Consider the following 17,825-nt stretch of genomic DNA (forward strand, 5'->3'; position numbering starts at 1 on the left):
TGTGCGTGTATATATACGCAAGCAAAACTGAATAATTTCGGGGGGGGGGGGTTTGAACCCCCCCCACCCCCTGGCTACGCCCTGTGGCTACGGGCCTGGCTTGATGGTTTATAGGCGTGTGGTGTTCTCTAAGCCGATCATTTACGCATCTTCGGGATGACCGACGTAAGCTTTACCGGACTGTTGCCGCTGCTTTACAGAGCAAACTCTTGAATCTTTCGACTTATTAACGCGTGGACACAAACTTCCCAGTTTGTTTCTTGCCGTAAGCTTCTCACCTACGTTATGCCTACTTCCATAATACTTTAAGTTGTGTGACAATTTGTGTATACATATGGAATAGCCATTTTCCTGCGGTTCTTTGACGTGCTTGCTTACAAACTGGCTTCATCTTTGCTCTCATTATTTCTCTGGCTAGAATGTCACATACTGAATGCATTAACTGCGTGGGGCAACCTGATTTCTGGAATTTTTTCCACTGACTCTTTAAGCTATCGGTGATGAGATGAACACACGATTTTTTGCTAAGCGACATGAAACATGGTTTCACTGTTCAGTCTTTACCAACTTAGAGTGTAACACCAGCAAATAGTTTTCTAGTAAGCACCAACCTTAAATCGAAAATTTGTAATGCTATTATTTTAGGAGGTGTTCTGTAGTGAAATAATGGCCCCATGCTAGTCACCTTAAACACCTTTAAAAACATTACCTTCTTGTCGACATGGTTCCGTTTCTTTGTGAATATTAGGAGTCATCTACGTACTTGACAATATAAGTTAGCAATGCCAAAAATGATGCCGTTCAACTTTTCTGTCAAATTTGCTCAAAATGTTTTCGTCAAGTTGTGGGGTCTGAATATGAGCCGCGCTCATCAGAACACGCGGAGACAGTCCACGCGGGTCGTGCAACAACAACACGCATACATTTATTAACCTCTTCTTTTACATACGACGAGCTCGCCTGCCGAATCTAATACACAACTATAACACGCTAAGTAACCTTATACAATGCCATACAATAGCCGGAAAAACATAACCCAGACCAACATAAGACATATAATGCACAGCGAATGCGGCGTCCCGATGTTCGGCTCACCACGAGGGGCCCGCGGGAAACGAGCCGCGGTATCGTCCCCCACGGACCCACCTCGGGAGACTCCATCCACGGCGCTGCCAAAACCCCAAAAGAGAGTACCTGCCGTTTCCTGCACGCCGCCCTAACCTCCCAGGCGGCGCTGCCGGCGCCACCGCGCTAAGCCTACATAGTGAGAGCACAGCTCCACTCATCGCTCGGCGGCTTTTCAACCCAACTTGCGGCCATACGCGAGACGCGCGTGCGCCATGAGGCGCAAGCGACTTAGAGGTGGGGGGGGTAGCAGCCTCACAATAACTTATTTTCCCAGGACACAAAAGTATACCGTAAATAGAATTACAGTAACTCCAGGAAACACTGTTACGCTGAACACGTATTTTCGAAAAAAATTCATTTTGTCATTTTCAATGGTTAGCATTCTTTCACACCCGTCCATCAGTTTGTCGTGAGGCGATAGAACAAAACAAATCCTGTATATCAATGCCGAAACCGTAGCTATGACAAAAATTACATTCCTAATTTTTTTGCCGCTTGCATCGCAATCTAAAAGGGACACTAAAGAGAAAAACGACTTTTTAGATTATGTAAATTACTCTTTCCGATACCGAAATCGCCACGCCTGTCGCAAGAAGACGCTTGGTAAACGACAAATGCGCTGAGCGACGCCACCTTGAAATTCCCGCACCAAACGCTGTGACGTCATAGATTTTGACAGTGTCTACTAGGACTACATAGTTCCTAGTGAACCAAACACAACTACCGAGACGAGACGATAAGAAGAAGGACACGCAAGGCGCTGACTTACAACTATAGTTTATTTTCTTGAGAAACACCATGTATATACGCGGCACAGAAAAAGAAAACAACACGGAAACAACAACAACAACAAAAATTGGCGAGCTTGGCAATCTATGCAGAGCTGCAAGTGGTTACCTGGATACAGCTGCAAACTAACCTTATCATAATCCACGCTATATCACCGAATATACCCGAGATCTATAAACCCAGCATCAGTAAGGTCTGCCAGACAGACACAGCTACGCTTAAGCATATGCTCTGGGAATGCGAGGCTAAAGCCAAACGTATTAATCCCGATGCTCTCTCGGCGAGGTGGGAAGCCGCTCTGCGCAGCTCCAAGCTCGCCGACCAACTCTGGGCAGTCCAGCAGGCCCGTGAAGCGGCGGAGAGGCAAGGCCTTGACACCCGACATGGGAGACCTGAGCCCGGGCCGTTAATCTGCCGGACAAACAATAAAGTTCTTCCATCCATCCATCCATTGCACTAGCCGCGCAAGGCTTGAAACAGCGGAAGTGGACGATTCTGAAGACTAATCTGGTTGCTCTAGGTTGTTTCTAGTCCTTATGGGTAGGTGATGCAGGTTGTTTCTAGGCGCTTCTAGGTCGTTGCAAGGCTTTATCTAAGTGATGCTAGGTTGTTTCTACGTTGATTCTCAGCGCAGAGAGGTTCGAGTGAAACCAGGGACGGTCACAGACACGACACAGATGTCCTAAACTCCAGAGACAGAACCTCGCACTGAAACCAAGCGTTCGTACTTCTCATATATCTAAGGGCACGTCGTCGTTGGAGTAGGCCCATAGAGAAAGGCCCTCCATCGCTTTGGCATCTTCTCGCAGGCCGCCGTCGGCTTTCCCGTTCCCTAATACTCTCGTTGTACGTAGCTCGCCGTTGGTACGTACTCGGCAGTAGCCATTGCTTGGCCTTACTGTTGCCTTCTTCATTTTAGTAGAGCAGTGCTGAGTAGCGAGATTTACCCAATTTCTGCGGCACATACCCGTTCAATGACGCTGATAGTTTTTTTGGTTCGCCGGGCAAGGAACGATTTGCTAAACAGCTTCGCTGTTAAAAACACACGATAAATCAGCGCGAGATGAAGCCTAGCCATAAACCTTCTTCTTATCGTCCTCGTCTCGGTAGTTGCGCTGTGGTTCACCATGCACCACCGACATCGCCCAAATTTTCACGTTACATAGTTCCCATCAGTAAAAAAATCACAGCATACCCACGAGTGAATGATGAGAAGGAGCTTTCTCCAGAGGTTAAATCCGGTAAAGCGGGAATCTCTGTACATCTGCTCCTATAGCGGAGCACGCACCCTTGAGAATCAACGGAGAGCACAGTTGCGCCTCTAACTGGAGCACTGAGAACTAGCGTACACGGCAGGAGGTACGAGAGACAACCCCCCAGCCAGGCCTGCGCGAGCCGCAGCACAGTCACAGCAGGCGTGCGCAGGGTCCCCCTTCAGTGGGGGCGAAGGTGCATCGCGGCGCCCCGCTCCCTATAGACCTCTACCAGCCTACAGTCACTCACTCCCCGTGACGTCAGGTCACGTGACCTCTCGGCGCACGTGCAAACCGCGGGTGGTTGGCAAAACATTGCCGCTGCCGGCTCAGCGTGGTACAGTCGCACGGTGTTTGGCGCACGTTTTTTTTTTCTTTGGAACCTTTTTCTGAATCTTTCGGTTCCAAGATTATTTGTGGTATGTGTCAAAGAACATATAAATGTGTCGGGGACTGCGTGACGAAAAATTTGCCACGCTGCTGGCTGTTTAACTTGGAGAAGTGAACCCACGTGGTGGTTTGTGCGAGGAACAGCCGCATCGTCTTCGAAAATGTGCCGCGTTTACTGTGGCGTGTAGTGTGCGTTGAAAGGCAGCCACGATATCGGTTCACATTTGCGGACGTTGAAACGGACAATATTGTGTGTGGTGTGTGTTGTGGTGAATAAAGATGCATCTTGTTTGCGAAAACATCGGCACGCGTTGTTTCTAACTGGCATTTGCAGTGACCGGTTGTCGACGGAACATCAGGATGGGACATTTTATTTGACGCGATGATCTGCGAGTGCGTACATCTCAGTGGTTGTGCTGCGTGCACAAAAAAAAAAAAACAAAGAAAGTGCTTGATGTCCGGACTGAAAGGTGAGACTACGCATGAGCTACCAGCGTGTTTAGCATTGCGAACACTGCACGTACGGTTTACCACGGCGAATATCCAGAACCATACGCGTATCGCCTTTTATTGGCGATATACGTCATAATGGAACAGTGGAGATTCTTGTTTGTCATATTCTAGTTAGCTTACCTTTACGGCTCGAAATTTATGAAGTTTATATGTATACATCCGAGTTTGTGTACCAAGTCTAAAGGAGAGGAGCAAGTAATGGAAACACGTTGAAGGCATCAGATACAGCGACGTAACCGCGCAAGAGAATATTTATAATTAAAATTATTGTGTCAACATCTCTAAACTGCTCAGTAGATTATGAGGAACGCGGTAGGGGAAAACTTCGCTTTAATTTTCACGGGAATTTTTAACCAACGCAGGGTAATGCGTGTTTCCTTCGTTTTTTTTTTCTTTGATTCATCTCTGATCAGAATTTTGCGCCGTGAGTGAGAATCTAATCCGTGACCTCGCGCACAGAGCCGCCAATGCTGTACATCGTTTAAAACTGCAGTGCAGATTTCGCTAACGGAAATTCATGCCATGACTATCCATGACATACTAATATTTCTCCAAAACACCAGTCGCCGTGAAAAATGTAACAACGTTCGCTTCCGAGGAGCATAAGATTTTTTTATGGCTGTCATCCACGACGTGCAAATCACATGTTGAACTACAGAATCGTTCATTCCAGGCAGTAACTCTTCCTTCTCTAACACTGTGAGTTCAGAAAACAGCAATTTGCAAAAACTTCTATCGAAGTACAAGCAGACACACGCAGCGCTGCTATGCAGAGAGATCCCGCCGGCGGAACTTTCTTGCCAACCCGCACCTGCCCGAAGGCGGGGACTTGGGGCGGGACCTGCCAGTGACGTCACCACTTGTTTGCAAACAGGGAGAGGTCTATTAAGACAATGTATTGGGGCAGACATTTTGCTCCCCCCCCCCCTTCTTCTTAGGTGACTAACGGGGGCGCCAAATAACAGATAAACACACGCAGATCAATGCTCCGCGGTTCGCGATGATGTATGGGGCAGCCATTGCGCCCCCCTCTTCTTAGGTGACTAGCCGGGGCGCAAAATAACAAACACACGCGGATCAATGCTCCGCGATGCTAAGACAATGTATGGGGCAGACATTGCGAGTCCCTCTTAGGTGACTAGCGGGGGCGCAAAATAACGTATAAACACGCGCGGATCAATGCTCCACGGTTCGCGATGCTAAGACAATGTATGTGGCAGACATTGCGCCCCCTCTTATTAGGTGACTAGCGGTGGCGAAAAATACCCGATGAACACACGCGGATCAATGTGCCGTGGTTCGCGAAGCTTTCACTTCCGACTCTTACTTTTGATTTGTACATGAGGCCTCGCCCAAACGGGCAAGGCCTCCCAAAAATTGGCCTACAGGCTCATTCGAGTGTCCTTCCCCACGGTAATCTTTAGTAAAAGGCGAAAGATTAGTGCGCTGCAGCTGAGGAAGGACCTGAGCGATTGACAAAACTTGGCCCTCATTGCGTTGTGTTTAAAAAGGACGCGGTTACTTGGCCAAACGATATGCACAAGCAGTTTGGAGGTTTGGTCTTTACCCTCAAACATTTCTTTTCTTATAAAAACACCTTACTGCTCTACACTGTAAACCACTTTACACCCGTATGGGTGTAACTTGGTGTCTATAACTCACACCCCTACACCCCAAAAAATAGGTGTACCAAGCAGGATTACACCTATACATGGGTGTAATTTCAAACTTTCACCCAATGGGTGTGGTTGGGTGTAAAAGCATATTACACCCAAACGAGAAAAAGGGCGTTAGGGTGTTTATGCACAATTACACCCAAACACCCAGGCAAAAATTCCATAATTCGAGTGGTTCCCCCCTCCCAGTTGGCTCCCATTGAAACGCTAGAAAGCTTACCCTTTAGCCAGTCCTTTCAAGGGCGCATGACCTATTATAGTGGCTCCTGCCACAGAAGGAAAATGCTGGCAGCAGCACTGATTTTATGGTGCATATGAAGCACGGCATATATGGCCCTTACATATACAGTGCAATCTGTGACTGAATACAAAGTCATTACTTAAAATGTGTTGACACACATTGCAAGATGTTCACACAGTTATCCAATAGTACAAAATAAAATCAAGCTTTAATAAACACAGAGCTCGTACATCCGAGACAAATTCTACGGTATTCAATGACCTTTCTCGAGTGTGCGGAAGCGGCATCGCGTATGCCGCCAAACAAGGAGCACAAATGACATGGAGCACAAATGACCAAGGCGTTTGTGTCAAAATATGAAGCAAGGGCGTTATTTCCACTTCATAATGAGGAATTCAATTTAACATGCTTCATTGTAACACAGGCGTATAGTGCAGTATGGGTCTTAGAACAAGCTACACCCGTGCGAGTGGGGTGTAATAGATGAAACCGCCCTCGAAAAGGTAGCAGTTACAGGGAGAAGCACAAATGAACCTTCTTCCCTGTCAGCACCCTTGGGGCACTACAGACACCTTGGTCCCTTTGGGCGCACCCCAGAATGAATTTTCCCGCTGTAGTTGCCCTTCCCAAGAAGGGAAATATTGGTGCCACTTCTTATACCTGCACTTATGCAGTTGATAAAATAAGGTGCCATCGTCTTAAATGGGCTGCATAACATCAGTGTATGTGTTTGAAATCAACTGGAACACACAAGGTACGGTCTGGTCGTTCTCCTGTTAAGGAGATAGTTCAGAAATGTGCAATCCCTTGATGAGAAAGTGGATTGATAAAGTTTCAAAATTCCAGCAGTGCCCACACCATTGTGCCTGTTGTCGACTTTCTTAGTAGGGTAAACACTGTCATCACACAGCTGTAGCTGATACACGAGCAGGGTATCAATGCTCCGTGACAACTCACGCAACATTTTAAGGACTCAGAATGTCGTTTTCCACAGGCAGGCCTCCATATTATCTCTTTTCTGGGAAAGTACATGAGTGAAGTAGAAACTGTGCACATTGCTGGAATTATGAAATATTTCCCACTTTCTCAAAAGCAATGGATTGTGGCTCCAACACAAAAAAGTGAGCAATCGGGCCATGACGCGCACGTTGCAGCGCATGCTGAATGCGGTAATATGCAGGAAATGCATGGGAATAGAGACGTTATGACCACGACAGCCCTGCAGAAGCATTACCTACATAACAACAGTTCAATCAAATTTTACACGGGCATGTTCAGAGAAATTTAAAGATTATCCCTTTCCAAGCAAAGACAACAGAATCATTGGTAATTGAATAAAACGAGTATTTATTTCCTTTAAAAATATTGACTAAACTTAAAGCTTGTCATATAGCTCAAAAATAAATTTTAAAACAATATTCGATGCAATGATTTCACTGACAAGTACTGGCAGTTTTGTTAAGCAAAAGTTTCAATAGCAAAAGATCTCAATTATTAAAACTACTGCAAAAAAGTCACAAACTCCTTTGAATATAAAAACTAAGCCAATAACCACAAAGTGGAATGACCTGTGAGAACATGTGAAATCGGCAGAGACAATATGGCTTGTATTAAAATGTCACAAGAAAATGAGCAGAAATTGAAATGAATACTAGTACCACCATAGTATTCGTTTCTGTATAATGTAAAACAAATAACTACTCGTTACCATATGAAAATATAACTTTATGGCTTAAGCTCGAGTTAATCACACAGGTGGCGACATACTTTAAGCAGAAGCTAAGGCCTATTTTCTAGGCTTTCTTTAAAATGTTCAGGAGCTTTACTACTTGTGTCCTCGGAGTCATTACCCACTGGCTAAGAAGGAGCCATTCAACAGCGACGAGAACGTTGAACGCCTTGTGGATGGCAGTCGATATTTAACAGCCAATGTGCTGCCATGAGTGCAGCTACTCATTCTTCGGCATTGGACCCACTGAAGAGCAGTTCTTTGTCCACATGGAGGAAAAGCTTGCTTGCATAGGGAAGATCGGGGCCATCGTACACAATGCAAGGTGTTATTGGAACGCTCGCTCCCTGCATGATAAAAAATAAAAAGATCATTGTCTGGAAAGCGCTACGCAGACTTCAATTATTGTTTCAGTAAATACCAGTTTCTGTACCGTGTAGCTATCGTGAGTAATATGAGCTCGAACATGAGAGCACGTGGAAAATAGCCTTAAATCTGAGATAGGGTGATACGTGGATGGCGCTGCCGAAACTGGAGGGGAGAGGGGGGGGGGGCGCTGTTCCGCTGACTGTTGGTACTCCCGCCTCGCTAGCGTTGCTGCGAGATGTCGGCTGATTGCGTGCCAATGACCGCTAGCAATGATAACAAAATAAATAAATGAGGCGCAGCAAAATCCTCAGCCGACACCACCGAGATACCGATGCGCAAGCATGGCCTGCGCATCGTGGCAGGCTACGTCACAGCCGATATCTCAGCAGCTACCTAGTCTGATGTGGCTGTTCGCGTTGATGGGAATTCATATCACCGCTAGCGGCCACTGACACTCTCTAAGATGCTGTTTCGCATCAACAATATCGAAGCGGGAGGGTCAACAGCTAGTGGAAGCGCGGCGCCCTTTCCGCTTTAGTTTCCGACAGCCGCCGCTGCGAATCAGCCGACGTAAGGTTCAAGGCTGTTCGCCACGCGCTCGCGTGTTCGAGCTCATATTGTTCACGATAGTACCATCCAAAAATGAAGCTCATAACATGGCCCATATGGAACTGAGAGAATTAACAGCTTTTCTACGTGCAATTAGCTTGTTTGGGAAAGAGAAAGTACTATTTGACAAATATCATCCGCATTTTAAAGAAAAAGGAGCATTCTTTAGTGGCATGAAGGATTCCTGCACAGCGATAAAAAGCATATAAAACAAAACTCTGCACAAGGAGCTTCTCTTCAAGGCTGCAAGTTGCAGCCTTGAATGTCTTATAAATCTTATAATGAAATGTCTTATAAATCATTAGGCTTGTCTTTTACCAAATAATATCATTGGAGGTGGTCGTACAAACTGCGTTTTTTAATGTTTGTACACGTAAAAGTATTTAGCGAAGTTACAACGCCAAAGCGAGGCGAGGCGAGGCGCATATAACTCTTAATACCGCAACAAAATAATGAAAGCTAGACATATGGAAACAAACAGAATAAAATAATTGTGCTCGAGCGCGGGCACTCAGGCGTACGCACGAAGGGGGGGGGGTGCACCCCCCTAGTCAATTCAGACATAGGGGAGGGGGCGCAAAGTCTGCCCCCATACTTTGACTTTTTAGTAAGGCGGGGGGAGGGGGGCAGCGATTAACCTTCCTACTTCCCTCCCCCCTGATGGGGAACCCTGCGCACGTCTAAGTGCACACTGATGCTCGAACTAGCGCTTGCACAGTTTAGGTAGTTAAGGCGGTTCGGCCACACACAGACATGAAAAATTCATTCGAACACAAGTCAAGTTTAACGAAGGCTCCCCGTGCACGGGTGCCGGCATTATCAGGAAACCTATGTTAAGGATGAATTAAAACGTCGGTAAGAATTTAACGAAACGGAATGTATTAGCACTTAGGCGAGCTTCGCGCGGCGTACCTAAAACGAAGCAACATGCTGCGTTAAAATGACCCACACGCATCAACCCGAGCATCACGGTAGTTTTAGCGCACAAAACGAACAAGGACGGAAAAGAACGACGCGGAGACCACGTCGTTGTTTTCTGTCCTGTTTTTTTTTTTTTCTTGTGCGAAAAAAACATGCACCAACAGGCCGAAGCATACGCGCCTTGGACACGCTTGACGCTTAGAGGTAACAGGCGCCGTCACAACCCAACTATTCTTAAATCAAAATAGTGGTTCATCGAGAGGGCGGGTGCCCCCTTGCCAACACCACCGCCGACAGGAGGGCCACCGCCACACTGCGTTCAAATCCCCTCCGAATCACAGCCGCGCATGCGCCACACTGCTTTCAACACCAAACAAAGCAAGCTTGCCCGCGCCTAATGTCACAACAACTTTGCGTTCATCCCGATGAAACAATACACTCACATATGCCTCGCTACATTAACAAATGCTCACCGATCGTCAACCAGTAAGAAAAGCTTAGTTAACGGCATTAGATCGCGCTCTCCGGAGTTAACAAAGCACTGGTCGTAGCAACGTGATAGTGGTACATACCGTTTCAGGTTCGAGTGCTCCACGATATGAAGCTGCAGGTCGCCCTTTGAGTATAGTGCATCTTCGTAATAAGCAGCACTGGCAGAAGGTAAAGGACGAGCACACAGCGCACGCACACTTCAAACAACCGAAACACACCGATTGCAAAACTCGTCCGATCGAGAGGCGATGCACAACACACGCAGAAAAGCGATGGAGTCCGGCGGCGTGTCTGAGCGCGTTGCTTAGTCACTTGGTCACGTGTGATAGAGCTGTTCCGCGCGCTGCGCACGCGCGGCGGCTGCGCCGGCAGAGGGAGTGGTGCCCCGGCCGTTGTTGGGTCGCGTGGGCGCAGCTTTCTTTCTGCGGCAGTGTTACGTTTTGTTATGCTTTACACAGTGTATTCGAATAGGAGTAAGCATTGCGACGACACAGTAAGGGCTGCTTGACTACAAGCAGGGCTTAAAGTCGCCCTTCACTGGAGGGGAGGCCCTCACAAAGCGGCAATATATATGTATATATATAATCTCAAAGAAAAGATCGCCTAGCAGAGATCTTTTCGCCGCTAAACTGGTGCTGCTGTGGTCTCAGCGGCTCTGCTACGCGCAGATCGTGGCTTGTTGGAACGCGGTGCGAGCTGTCATAGCGAAGAATAAACGCAGGATTTCTCGATATATCGGTCAAGATCCACTTTCGCGGTCGTATTATCCAGTTTTTGGCAAAAATGTGATGGTATTAAACTCATGAAAATGCATTATTTTCAAGGGATGTTGACAGGAAATAAAAACGATAACGTATTAGGCTAAAAAACGTATTATGCAGAATCGTGTCAACGAGATTTCACTGTATATGTATGCTATAGATTAAGCGTTAGGAGAGGTGTTTGCGATGATCACAGAGCAGTGAAGCCAACTGTCCTCTAAACTGAACAAATGCTTATGAATGCTAAACAATACATATATTATTCCGAATGTATTTCGGGCATTCATTCAACGTGTCAATCCAATCAAGCAATAAATGAAATTATTTGGAAATGATTTCTCAAAAATAAATCTGGATGTAAAGGCTTAAATATACGTGAGCTCAAAATAAGTAACATCAGTTGACTCACTGCATTCAGAACCTCAGGCACGACAATGCTATATTTTATTTTCACTACCACTTGCCTAATAAAGTAGGCAAAATACACGCGTCCTTGCAATTACAACAGACTTGTGATGCACAACTAAAAGAATGAAAATTGAGTGGCAAGCTTAGCAGACCAAGGTGAACCATTACTGATTCACGAGCAAGTAGCTTCACACTCAGGTGCCTCGTGAAACATTATCCTGTGCCAAGACGCTCTGTCGAACAGGGTGGTGACCCGTGGTTTCAGGAGGCTTTGCCCGTGGTGTTCAATGTCTCAGTTAATTGCATTCAGCAGTACAACGATGCCTGTTTACTCCTATGGGTCAATTCACTGCGTGAATTGACCCATAGGTGTAAATCCAAAGAACACCCATGGGTGTTTAACGAACATACACCCATTGTACACCCAAAATGACAAAGGGTGTGCGAAGGGTGTGCAGAGAAGACATTACACCCTTTCGGATAATATTGACAGAAAAAAAGGGTGTACGATAGGTGTTTATCGCAAATACACCTATAAGGGCTGTGAACGGTTTGCAGTGTATTTGCCTTTGTAAACATACACTTTTAATGATAGATGTGAACATTGCATGTTCTTTCCAAGCTTATGCCACCATTCGGCGATAAACGAACGCAGCCGCGTATCCATCAAAGTTTTGCTTGAATGCGAAAAGAATTGAATTAACCAACATCTCTGCCTTAGCATATCTATCCTATCTATCTATCGATCTATCTATCTATCTACATCTAGCTATCTATCTATCTATCTATCTATCTATCTATCTATCTATCTATCTATCATCTCTATCTCTCTATCTATCTATCTATCTATCTATCTATCTATCTATCTATCTATCTATCTATCTATCTATCTATCTATCTATATCTATCTATCTATCTATCTATCTATCTAGCTAGCTAGCTAGCTAGCCGCCCACGTCTGGGCGCTCTCTTGGTCGTCTCCGTAACTTGTAACATACCAAAATTGGCACAGCAGGGGTCAGTGCATGACGAACACGATTCACTGGTCATCATAACGGACAAGTATAAGCACTGAATATCAGCTTACCACGTCTGGTGTTGTTGATACCGATATATGCTGTTGGCATCGTTACGCAATTGTAAACAACTGGTAATATAACACATGTGTGCGCGTATACCGTTTGCACATATCTTAGCGTCATTTCGTAACGTTTCGCTCAATGTGAAAAATTGCACCACAGTCACATTCCCGCCGCATCTTTGCAAAACACCGATTCCCACCGTACCTGGGATCTGCCGATTTTTTTTTTACTCTTCTGCCACGCTATATTACATATTTAACGCGATTCCTTGCCCGACATGACGCCTGTACCGGGTCTTTTTGCCAAGGAATTTCAAGCATCAGCGGGGCTCTGTGGTAGAGTACTCGACTGCCACGAAGAGAGCTCGGGTTCAGATCCCATCCGATCCTGGATATTTTTTATTTATTTCATTTTTTTCTCATTTCGCGCGATGGTGTTTACGGACACCGGCGGCGGCAAACAACTACCCCACTGCCGTTGTGACCTGATAAGAGCTTTCGCTGTGAAATCAAGCACATTGACCTCCGAGCGGGGTCAGAGACTTAACATACCATGTTCAGGAAATTCGATGGCGCCAATATTGCCATAATAGGAAATAAACTCTTCGACGCCCCTGGCGTGACATGCAGATGTTTCGGGGCGAAATTTAAAAATGAAAGTTTGACCTTGATTTTTCTCCTGTATTAACAATCTATGATGGTGAAATTAACGATCTTAGAGTTTATCAATCTTAGAGTTGATCAATCTAAACTGCTTCATTGTTTGACTTTAGTGTCCCTTTAAAAGCGTTAAGGCGAGAACTATCACTCAAAGTGATTCTTTCCAAGTTTTTTTTCTGCATCGGAATGCTTCTCTGCGGTCACTGCAGCTGTAGAGTGTTTTTGTGAAGATTCTTAATTCCGGCAAGACGAGGAGCCCGCGACATGCTTGGCGACGTAAAAATTTGTTCTTTAGAGTTTCGCTCATTTTTTTTTCTCACAGAAATTCACCCATGCTTGTTGTGAGACACTTCGCGACATCTCGTGGTAACACACACACACACACACACACACACACACACCACACACACACCACACACACACACACACACACACACACACACACACACACACACACACACACACACACACACAACACACACACGCACACGCACACGCACACGCACCACACACACACACACAGATGGATGGATGGCACATCCTCTTGTGTGTCTGCTTCTGTCGCTCTGTTCAACACGTTAGATAAATAGCCCCCAACTCGCCCACTTGTCGCATAAACGCACGAGCCGCATAAAACGCATGCGCTCACGCCTGAGTGCTTACGGCAACTTCGCGTGCTTCTATATTAAGGATTTGTAGTGTGATGCTCATGCTCGTATAGCTACTTTGACTTTTAAGTCGTTTTGTGCCACAATAAAAAGAACAAAAAAAAAAGACATGGTTGATCCCTCTGTCATAGGAATCGGTATAACACGAAAGTGAAACCTACCTTTACAAAAGTAGTTTAACGTTCATTGTAGTACATTTATAAACGAGAGCTTGCACAGTGTCTGTTGGTGTTTCGCGACGATCACCGTTTGATGTGGACGCGCATGCGTATATCGTAGTGGCACATCTCCATCCCGACGACTAACGTCAATGACCATGACTGAACCTTTGTGGTAGCTGAAGTAGTAACATAAACCTGGACACAGCGTACGGTGAATCCCGCGCAAAAATGGCATCAACACGCACATAATCACTAGCATTCGATGTGCGCCCATGGAAAGCGTCGTCATTTGAGGAGAGATGCGACAAGGTTTGCGCTCTCCAGCAATCGGGTAACCAACACTTCTGCTCATGCATGCATATACGACACAGCGCTTCAGGAACGCGAGAGGTAGAGCTCGGAACTTAAGCCGTGAACGCGCGAAGGCATTCCGCTGCCCTCTGGCGTGCTGCTTATTATATTATTATTATTATTATTATTATTATTATTATTATTATTATTATTATTATTATATTATTATTATTATTATTATTATTATTAGCATATATAACCATCGCTTTGCTAAAAAATCTCGTTCAAATACTGCTGAATTATTATCATTGCCATCACTTCACTGCCGACGAAATCGTTCTGATCTCTTGTTTCTTTACAAGCTAGTCCACGGTATCATATCCTGCCCTGTACTTCTCAATTGTGTTAATTTTCGAATTCCGCGTAAGTTAACCAGAGAGAACAGACCGTTTCATGTACCCGCCTGCTTCTTCCAACACTCTACCGTTCACAGAATACAAAGTCTCTATAATGTTAATTTTCTTGATCTTGACATTTTTCATAGTCCACAATCATTGTTTTTATCCGAGCTTTGTACTGTTTTGACATAGTATGGCACAATGTACAAAGTCTTCCCTTCTCCGTCTTTCCGCATAGTTGTATATATGCAATCTGATTTTTCATTCCCCTTCAATATTTCTCGTGTTGTCTTATTTTACTCCTCCCCTTTTGTGTTCATTTCTCTTTGTCTACGTGTATTTGCTCTTTTTATTTCTGAAGACTGTCTGTATTGTATAGTTTATTTTTATTGTTTTTTTTTGCGTGCGCCTGCACAAAGACCTTACGGTTGTTCCTGGGCACGTTAAATAAATAAATGACTGATTGATTGATTGATTACTACTACTACTACTACTACTACTACTACTACTACTACTACTACTACTACTACTACTACTACTACTACTACTACTACTACTACTACAACTACTACTACTACCACTACTTGATTTGAATACACACACACAAAAAAAACGCAAGGCGTGCACGGGAAGCGCAGCACAGTCACAGCGAAAGCTGGAAGAGTGGCATTTCTAGAGCCCGTTATAAACTCTCTTGGAGCTACTAATACAAGTACACTAGCAATGTACCTGCTACACCATTATTCGTCATTCTGTGGAGACGCGAGGTACCAGCTACACATCATTAAGCACATTATGTGGACTTTGTTGATGCGACGGCTGATGACGATGAAGAATTATGGCTGAGCCCTTTGTAATGGGTTGGAAGCTTTAAACGACCCATTAGTTACGGTAATTCGCACAGTGCGATTCACCTATTCGGCATAGTCGACCACTAACCGATGAGGTTGTGTTAGGTCCTTGGCCTGACGTCAGCAGCAAAATGTGGTTACAGAAGCAGTCGTAGCCTTCTTACAGGCCACTGGACTGGATGCACGTCTTTAGATTTGCCCCAGTGTAGCGGGACTATCGTACAGCGGGACTACCGGGACTACCGACTATCGCAGCGCCCCCCCCCCCTAATAAGTCAATGTAGGAGGCAGATTTTGCGCCCCCCTCTTTGGTAACTAGGGGGTCAATGTATGGGCCAGATTTTGCGCCCCCCCCCTCCCCTGTGCGCACGCCTATGAAGATGAAGACAGGACAAGCGCTTGTGATGTTCTGCACGAAAATGGTTGAAGACTTAGAGCACCATATGTATTCTACTACGGGGAGCAGTGAGCCGTCCCTAAAATAAGGATGGATGTAAGCACCAAGGTCTTGCGGTGTTTAGAAAAAAGAGTGAGGATTCAGTATAGTGTGTACTCTACTATGGGAGAGCTATGAACTCCGCGAAGGAACGGTGTTTAGAAAAAGTTTATTCCATCGTATGGACGCTACGAACACTTGGAAACAGTGTCTATTGAACAACGACATTAACATACACAAATGACTAAGCACAATATGCATGAACGTTTTAACAGAAATGTCCAAGTCCACAGGGTGTCCCTAACACTTGCTACTAAGGACTAACACAAACACACTTATCACAATATACACAACGTACACGGCGATGTATATACACAGTATTCATGACTTGTACGTGATATGTACAGCAGATGTTATAGTACATGTAATTTACATAAATGTACAGTGTTAGCATGAAATGTGTATATAAAAAACCCACGCCTACGGGGACATGCACACACACAGAAATAACCAACACAAACAAATTATATGCCCTAATAAATCACTGTTTGATGACCTGGCTACAAGAATCAGGCCAGATGAAAAGCTAACCGCACACGTCCATTAACTATGCCGACAGGAAGCGGCACGACCAGTCTTGGGCAGTAACTAGTTACTAGTAACGCGTTACCGGTAACTAGTTACTTCTTTCAGTAACTTGTAACTGTAACTAGTTACTTTTAAGTTAGAGGAACTTGTAACTGTACACTGTTACTTTTTTCGCAGTAACTGTAACGGAAAACATCGTTACAGTTACTTTTGTCTTTATGAAAAATTATCCAACAGCAACACTTTTTCGAACTTTCTTCTTTACCATATATCCTCTCCACCCCTCAACTTTCCAGAATAGGGCTCCCCTCGCAGTTTAGGAGAGGAGGTGACTAAGCGTATTATCTTCCCTGCAGAAGACCGAGGTTGGAGGTCTGTCATTAACGGAACACGGAAATCAATCGTGGTTCAACTGAACAGCCTGCTAAGTTCGCGTCCGTTTTTCTTTTTCAGCATATATATTCTTTTCGTCACTTGAGCATCTAGCTATGTTCTTGGTGTACAGGTGGAGGAGCATTAGGATGCCATGTTTCACGGCCGGACTACAGTGGCGGCACGCGCGCACTTAGTGCGCCCCTCTAGTCCCCTCTAGTCCGGCCGTGCATGTTTATAGTCTCCCTCGTCTGAGGCTCCCAGCTAATTGTGTTTGACAGGTGACTAGAAAACAGCAAACCGCGAAACGGCTAAGGGCAGAAATTCCGTGAACTAGCGAAGCGATATTTTAAAACTTCTTTGTAACTGGTTGTAAAATGTTTACTCTGACTTAATGCAACAATTGTTAACAAAATGACAGACGCTTCACCCCCAATGCAGGTGGCATCCTAAAAAAGAAAAAAAAAAATGAGCCGAGGTCAACCAGTCACTAGTCACACATGTCCTTGTAAATGTCCAGTGGGGGGGGGGGGGGGGGGCTGTTTTTGCAAGCCGCGGCGAATGAACCACGATTCCAGGAGTTGCTTTTCCCCCACCTTCGTTCACAAACCGGCGTCGTCGCATTGTTTAGGTCAAAGCTATGACCTGTCATCCAGCAGCGCTCACCAAGCTCGGTCTTAGAACGCGTTGCATGGGTTGCTTTAGCGACATTCCGCTTGAGTTCTTTAGGCCTCGTTGATCATTTCCTGCCCGTTTCCGCCGATCCCCGCATCGCACTTTTAAATACCGCCATGATCATCCGCAGGTGTGCAGTCTTAGGATTTCGTGAACACACGCTGTCATGTTCCAAGGTATAATAACGGGACTTAAAAACGGTTTGTATGCCCAGCGGACCGGAAGCTCTCCGAACGGAGTCTGACACACCTTAAACATATGGAGCAGACACAATGGACGTCGTAACCACTCGTGATGCACTCCCCGCTGCTCTTCGCATGCGCTTCTGCGTATAGTTAATAAACGTCTTAGGATATACTGCCGTC

General features: G+C 45.4%; 1 non-coding gene across 1 annotated transcript; it reads right to left on the reverse strand.

The window, feature by feature from the left end:
* Positions 1–5,419: 5,419 nt before the first annotated feature.
* On the reverse strand, positions 5,420–5,545 carry LOC119377663 (U5 spliceosomal RNA). Its single transcript, XR_005180846.1, has one exon. It is a non-coding gene; the product is annotated as a U5 spliceosomal RNA (small nuclear RNA).
* Between the last annotated feature and the right edge of the window lie 12,280 nt (positions 5,546–17,825).

This window comes from Rhipicephalus sanguineus, unplaced genomic scaffold, assembly GCF_013339695.2.
Source record: "Rhipicephalus sanguineus isolate Rsan-2018 unplaced genomic scaffold, BIME_Rsan_1.4 Seq533, whole genome shotgun sequence".
Taxonomy (NCBI): Eukaryota; Metazoa; Arthropoda; class Arachnida; order Ixodida; family Ixodidae; genus Rhipicephalus; species Rhipicephalus sanguineus.